Source organism: Temnothorax nylanderi, unplaced genomic scaffold, assembly GCF_030848795.1.
Source record: "Temnothorax nylanderi isolate EJ_2023f unplaced genomic scaffold, tnyl_v1.0 TNYL_tig0623_pilon, whole genome shotgun sequence".
Taxonomy (NCBI): domain Eukaryota; kingdom Metazoa; phylum Arthropoda; class Insecta; order Hymenoptera; family Formicidae; genus Temnothorax; species Temnothorax nylanderi.
In genome coordinates this window covers 85,867-93,820 of record NW_027249685.1, presented here as the reverse complement: position 1 = coordinate 93,820, position 7,954 = coordinate 85,867, and the positions used below count along the sequence as shown (strand labels likewise).

General features: G+C 39.6%; 1 pseudogene; it reads right to left on the bottom strand.

The window, feature by feature from the left end:
• Window positions 1-4,084: 4,084 nt before the first annotated feature.
• Window positions 4,085-6,727, bottom strand: LOC139784414 (serine/threonine-protein phosphatase 6 catalytic subunit-like; annotated as a pseudogene).
• Window positions 6,728-7,954: the final 1,227 nt, after the last annotated feature.

Here is a 7,954-nt window from a genome sequence, read left to right as displayed (position 1 = left end):
CCCGTATTGGCAAGATCGCAAGTTCCTTGTTTTTTTTCTCGATACCGTACACATTGATGGAGATTTCGTTGTGATCTTCAAACCGTTTAATTTGATCCAACGTCATTGGAAATTTAATGTTTGTAAGATTTAGTACCGACGTGTAATGAGGATACGACGATTGCAGATCTGCATTTATTTGGGGTGGATGCAGAGCCGCCATCACTGACCATGCGAAACATGCATTGTCCATTGATCGCACGTTTATCACCGCTCTCTTCAATTTAATTTCTCGCGGTATTTCCACAAGACACCCCGCGTGCAATGGATTATATTTGTTCACATTTACAGTCAAAGTAAGTATACGCGACAACGCCCATCCGCTATCGCGTTCCTGGAATTCCTCCAGCTTTGCTTGGGTAGGCTCGATGACGTGTCGCTTGTACCACTCACACAAATCGGACTCACGGAAGAGTTCATAGTTTCTCGTAGCGATACTTTTATTCGCGCGTTTGTCGCCCGCAACAAATTCACCATTAAACATTGTGTTTATTTTTACATTTTCATGTCGTTGCATGACGATTCGCACATGAATGAGTACAATGTCTCTCGCATCTTTGAGAAATTGATGAGGGTCGATGTGTTTGGATTTATTACCACACCGGTCAGTATACGACTTTCAAAAGCCGTATCTATCTCACGCCATCTAAGTCCTGTCTCACTCGCACTGTATCCTGCACCCACATGCACGAAACGTTGACGTACCGAATCTTTCAGACCTTCGAGTCGTGCGATACAAGCGACCAACGACTGTTTAAGACCGATCGATAATCGCGGCCGTTAATTCGACTTTGTTCTTCCAACGATTCGATAAACTCGTCGCATCGTTGCTCCCACGCGGCAAAGTCTTCCCTCGAATTTAAAAGGGTGGATTGCTCCAACAACTCTTGCTCCATGTTCCTCTTTCTACCACAATTTGTTGCACTCGCGACTTCCAGTCCTCGGCCACTGAGCGTATCCCCCAGATTCGTCAATTTATATCCTACTAATAATGCAACGTTTGCTTTTTATCATATCTAATTTCATCTCAGCATCCGTACGGATGCTTTCGCCTTTCGAAAAAAAACTGCAAAATTTGCAGTTTTACACGTGTTCGATGAAATCATCGCGAGACTTCTTGACGAATCCGTCTATAATTTAAACGAGAAGACACTCGTATGTCTTCTTATACGCGGAAATAATTTAATTGTAAGATGATTTTGTAAAGGGTTGGCTTCCCTAAAAATGTCTTTCAACCCCATCAGAGGAATAAAGTGCATAGTAATCTAACCTATTTGTATGAATTCTTGTCGACACAAAATTCATGCCACATGACAAATAAATAAGTTTATAATATGGTAAAAAGTTTAAACGATTTTTCTTTTTCATTTACCATTCATCCCATTCCCTGTCATTAGAATTAAGCTGTCTTCGTTTATCGCTTACTTAAATGTAATATTAAAAATAAATATCGCGAAGATCCAAACGATTAAATAGCGTGAGCGAGAACGCGAACGGGAGCCGCGAGCGAGAAGACGCGCGCGAACGGGAACGAGAGAGAGACCGCGAGCGAGGGAGAGAGAGAGACCGCGCGAACGAGAAGACGTGCGCGAACGGGAATGAGAGAGAGACCGCGAGCGATGGAGAGAGAGAGACCGCGACCGTGTAGACGCGCGAGAATGGGGGCGCGGGGGGCGCGAAGAACATCTACGAGGGAGATAACGCGAACGAGAAGACGTCGCGCGGACCAACGCGGTCGTTGCACGCGGACCTCGCGGCGCGGCGAAAACGCGGACCCCCTCTCCCGCGGCGCGGCAAAAACGCGGTACCTCCGCGAAATCCGATACCCGTGTGTGGTCCATAGCGTTTGGGCCCGAAAACGTGTTCTGATATCGAAATTCTGTCGATTATGACAATCAACACCACACACACACAACATTAACACAACACACTTCATTACACACACACACACACACACCACAAACACACACACACACACCACACACACACACACACAGTGTTCACACACACACACACACACACACACACACACACACACACACACCACACACACACACACACACACACACACACACACACACACACACATTAACACGAGTCGCGCGCGCGCGCTTGGCACTTCACACAGAGTAATTTAGAACTAACACAGTTTACCTACTAACACCCCAATAGATTACAGAGGCTAATACTTCTTTTCTTTTTTTTTAAAGGATTTCTAATGATATCCGTACCGCACGTAGGGCGTTTCTCGTCGTTGCGAAACCGTTTCACGACTCGGAAGGCTGCAAATGTAGCGAGTCGAGTTTGTAACGCAAGCTCCGTGTCCCAATTCGTTCTAGATTGCGCTCCTCTCTACCTTATGTAATACATTACTCGCGTAAAGTATCGCGCAATTGTAATTGTACGTTATAATATGTAGTACAAATAGAGAATATACCGCGCGCGCGTGATGTAAAATTGTAAGAGTAGACCTAAAAGGTAGTAAAATCGTAAAACGTAAATATCGTAGAAAAGTTTCGCGAAAAAGCAAAGGCTCGTTCCAAAACAATAGCGGAAGGCTTATATGAAATAGAATAAGAAAGCATTTATACTTCTAGTAGACCGTCGTGTTATAGTTCTGAAGGCACTGTTCAAAAGTTTATTACATTTCTTGGAATAACGGGTCTTCGCAAAACACCTCTTCGAATGGTGCGACAAGGAGAGTCGTTATAAACATCGACATGACCATTGCACACGCCTCCTTCGGTCTATATCACAAAATTCAAAATAGAGTAGTCTCAACTTGACAGCCTGTGCCACAATGCCAATGCCAATATTGTCGGGTCTGTGATCGGTTAGGAATTATCGTGAGCTAGCAAAAATCGATGGTCGAATTCAGGCTTATGATACGCAATGGTCGGTGCATTTCCATTAATTATGTCATATCAATAACGTATCATTATATTACACAAACGCTTATTAATTTAGAGGCACATTGCTAAGGGTCTCGGTTTTTTTCTTTTCAAGTTGTTCCCTACATTAATGAACTTATGACAATTAGCTAATTACGATTATTCAATACGACAGCGATTTGGCATATATGTATATATATATATATAGAAGAGAGAAGTGTGTGTGACGAACGAACGGTGGATATCTTTCTTGAAAGAACATTAATGTGTGTCAAGGTAGTTTAAAGACAATATTTGAGCTCGGAATTTCTTAAAGTAAGCGTAAAAAATGTCATGTGCATAAAAATAATAAGACAACTCTCTACAGATGCTATAACGATCCCGCTATCGGATTTCCTTACCTAAGCAGGAAAACTTTGGCTACTGCTACACGCTATTTGTACTTCGGCGAAAAAGAGCCGAATTTACGATTCTTGCTAAGAACACCGATTGCGCATTTAGAAGAAAAAAGAACGGTACGCAGCACACACAGTACCTAAACCAGCAACAGATCATTTATATGTTCAGGAAGACCTTAACAGTACTATATATGCTCACGCTTTAATAAATCTGAATTCTACGCACAACAATTGTAATGTCAGAGAAGCATTTACTGTACTCAGAGAGTGTACTTTTTGCCGGAATGTTTAAACGTGATATTCTTTCTTTTCTTTTCTTTTTATATTCACACACAGCACTGGACTATTCGCGCTCATAAATTATTTAAAAGCTCTTAGTCTTTTGAACATTAAAGTCCAGAATGCTGCTCTGAGATATGAATGCTCTACAGAATGTACATAGTAGACAGCAAAAGCGTCTATACCACAGAATGTTCACATTTGCTCTGATGCAAAATATCGTTTTCTTTTTTTTCTCGAGCTACAAAATCAGGCTGATGCAATGGCAGATACTATGTAGATATATAAAAGTTAGCTTTACAACATGTAATTAACTTTACAACATGTAAAACCTGATAAAGTTCTTAAAAAATCTAAAGAACATTCCCTGAATAAGATCAATCACACGACAATTCAGTCCTCTCTAAGTATCGTACTTTGATCGTAGAACGCATCAAATAATTTCTTTTAAGGGAATCAAAATTTTCTAAAGTAATATGTATATAATCAGTGATATATTCTCATGAATGTGTGGGTCCGTCATGGTACCAGCCTGGATCCGGCCAATCAAATCATGTGATTCCGTAGAGTCTAGACACAGACATTTCTCTTCCGCATCCGTACAGATGAGCCACTAAGATAGATCACAAAAAGTACGGAGTGGGCATTAGAGGTGGGATTACTCTCTCGGAATCAGGCACTGCCTGGAACAGCACTGGTGATCTCTGATCCACTGTCGTGAACTGCATGATACTAGCTATGTTACCACATCGATAACAATAATTTGGGACCGACCACACTGTGACGAGTTTGTCATTAAACATGTACCTATAACCTGCATGATAAAAATATGCGTCATCAATACATACTTCCGAGATATTTAAAAAAATCTGCGACAGAAATATTTGAGCAAAGACATACCTTCCTGAACTAATTGGTGCGCCCTACAGATGAGTTTAAGATCATTCACTTCCATGAACATGTAAGTCACTTTGCTGCCAAACAGCCAGCCTGCACCACGCGGACTTACTGTCCATGTTTCTACATCTTCTGGATTGGACCAGACCAAATCACAGAAAGCACCTGTAATATGGCAATTAAGCAACGATATTTTATTATTATTGTACAATAACAGTAAATATCCAGTCATGTAACTTTTATTATTATGTAACTTTTGCAATGACATATCACTTTATACAATTAATACCTTTGTGTGGAATCTCTTGATTTCTTTCAATCGTTCTAATTTGATCTAGTGTTCTAATAGCTGGAGACAATCCACCGTGTACACAAAGAACCTGTTCATCAATTAACTAAAACAGAATTTTATTCGAGCGTAATCAAAAGTGGAGTTATACCCTACAACAGTACTTCCACGCATTAGCATTGCCGTACTTGTTTTGGCATTCATCTAGAACAGAAAATGAAGAGACCAATGAAATCAAAGCTTTATTATACACAAATGTAAAAAAAAGCCCAGAAAAGAAAGTATCGTTGCGCACTTACCATAAAATCCAAATAAACGTGCGTGATTTGTCTAGTTTCGTGATTACCGCGTAGTAACGTTATCCTGTCGGACCATTTAGCTTTAAGTGTGAGCAGACGAGTAAACGTTTCTAAGCTATAGTAGCCCCGATCGACAAAATCTCCCAGGAATATGTAATTTGTATCTGGCACGGGGCCACCGTTACGAAACAGTTCCTCTAAATCATAGAACTGTAACAGCACAAAAACATGAACAATCTGATGTATATTAATATTACGATTGTGTACAAATAACTATACAGCTACAGAATATTAAAATCGAAAAGTTGTGAGGCAATAGATAATGGAAGATTAATATTGTTGCGACGCTAATTCAGAAGATTAAAATCCGCTAAAACTTTACGTCGATCCCGTAGCGGTGAGCAAGGATGCTCCGACTTTGAGGTTAGTACAACATTCATCGCACAATACTGTTATAATTGCAAAATCGGAAACGTACCTCGAGTCCAGCTCTTCTGCGATCAACGAAGTCGGAATCGAACGTGTCAGTCGTCACTTTCTGCCAAGCGTAGAGAACCTTCTTTTCCGGCAGCGGTGGTAACACGACGTAGGGATACGAAATCTTCAGATAAGCACGAAGCAATTCAAATTCAGTATATCGCCGGCACGATTACGGTGTTACTACCGTTTCGCGTACGCGCGTTGTCGCACCTTACCTCGCGACAGCGTGCGGCTCGTGCAAACGTTAACGCACGGCCGCAATCGCGCGGCAGAAACGCCTCGTGTGAACAGGCTCCTTGACTCCTTGATCTCAGTATCAGCTCTCTGCTGTCAATATATAAATGAATATAATAGATTATTAATCTATGTAAACACTCACGTAAACGTAGTATAAACAGTAAAATAAGTAACAGTAATATATAGAATAAGATAATTAAAGGATAATTACATAAAACAATTACCTTGAATTAATCGTCGCGTCGCGTAAAGAGTCACGGTCGGTCTCGCTCCGCGCGTACTACTGTATTTTTTTTTTTTTTGTGAGTTTCCCTCGGGTGAGGGATAATAGGTGCCTTCAACTCCTCCCTGGGGTTATATAGCACATCGGTACTTGTCCTAATTATTTATATCTCTTGTCCCCTAGATTATTCTTCCTATTCTTTTAATAAAGTTGTATATGCTTCTAATAGTTATCCATTCTTTTCTTCTAAGTATTCTTGTCACATCTATTTCCTCTCTTATTCCTCTCGCTCTGAGTTCCCTATCCAATCTCTCCCTCTCCTCATCGTATCTGCTACATCTCCACAGCACGTGATCGATACTCTCACACTCGTTACCGCACTCACATCTAGCGTCCTCTATATACCCCTTTCTTGCTAGAGATTCATTGACATTGAAGTGGTTACTCCTCAGTCGGTTAATCAATGTTACATAGTATCTTTCCTCATTTATCTTATGAAACCATGGTTTTTTTCTCGTTCTTTTATAAAAATTCTTGAAATAGTAGATTCCTTTGTAGCTAGCATCCCTAACCAACGAATCCTGTGTCATATTCCATATTTCTCTTTTGAACTCTTGTCGAAAATCCATAAACGGGACTTCTATTTGTGTATCCTCCTCTTCCTCTGTCGCCTCCTTTGCTAATTTATCCGCCATCTCATTACCTTTTATTCCGACGTGTGCCGGGACCCATATGTATAAAACTCTTTTCTTATGTTTATTTATTAGTCTAAAGTGTCTTTCTCTAATTTCACTTATATATTTATTTTTGTATACACTCAGGTGATTATTATGTATCGCCTGCAACACTGCTTTAGAGTCTGTTAAAATCGCAATATCCTTAGGTCTTTTATCAACTTCACTTTCCATTAATTCTAACGCTGCTTTTATCGCGATTGCTTCCGCTGTGAATGACGAACAATTCTTCGGGATACTGATGTTATATGCTAATTCTTGTTCTTCTATTACTACACTTGCACCTAATGATTTTCCTTTCTTTCTCTTAGAACCATCTGTGTATATTACTGTATGTCCATCTTCCAGGTCGTATTTTTGCTTTATCTTCTCCAGCAATTCTCTGTCTGTGGCTCCTTTCTTCTTTCGACTATATCCTATAGATAAATCTATAGATATTCGTTGTGTAACTGTATTATAGTCCATATCGAATATTTCAAATTTTCTTCTTGGTCCCATTTTTCTTTTACACCACTTAATTCTTCTCCACGCTTCTCCTATTATACTCTTCTTATGTAGAGGTTGTCTATATCTTGCATAATCTTCATTTTGGGTTAGCTCTTCTATCTTCCTGCAGAGATCTTCTTCACCATATATACTGATCTTACTGAGAAAATTTCTTGCTAGTAATTCCGCTCTATCTCTTAACAACGTAACTTTTGCTTCTGCTATTATCACATTATTTGGTGTACTGTTCCTATATCCTAGCGCTGTTCTTATTCCTAAGTACTGTGTCCTTTCCATTTTTAATTTTTGATTCTGTTCTTTAGGAAAATATACAAAATTCCCGTAATCCGTAATTGCTCTAATTAAACTTTTATATAACATCAGTGCTGTGTTTACTTCCATACCTTTCGATTTCTTATTTAAATATGTCATTAGTGAGTTTGCTTTACTCACTTTTCCTTTTGTTTCTTGTACCTGTTTGTGGAAATCTAGTCTATTATCTAACCATATTCCCAAAAACTTAGCCTCTTTCTGCGCCTTTATTTTTGTATTTTGTATTTCTATGTATGTATCATCACAGTCACCATATTTGGAGAATTGGACTAGAACTGTTTTGTTCGGTTCTAATTTTAAGCCTAGTTCTTCTAGATTCTTATTTATATTATTCACAGCCTTTTCCAACTTAGTCTTATTTTCTCTTCT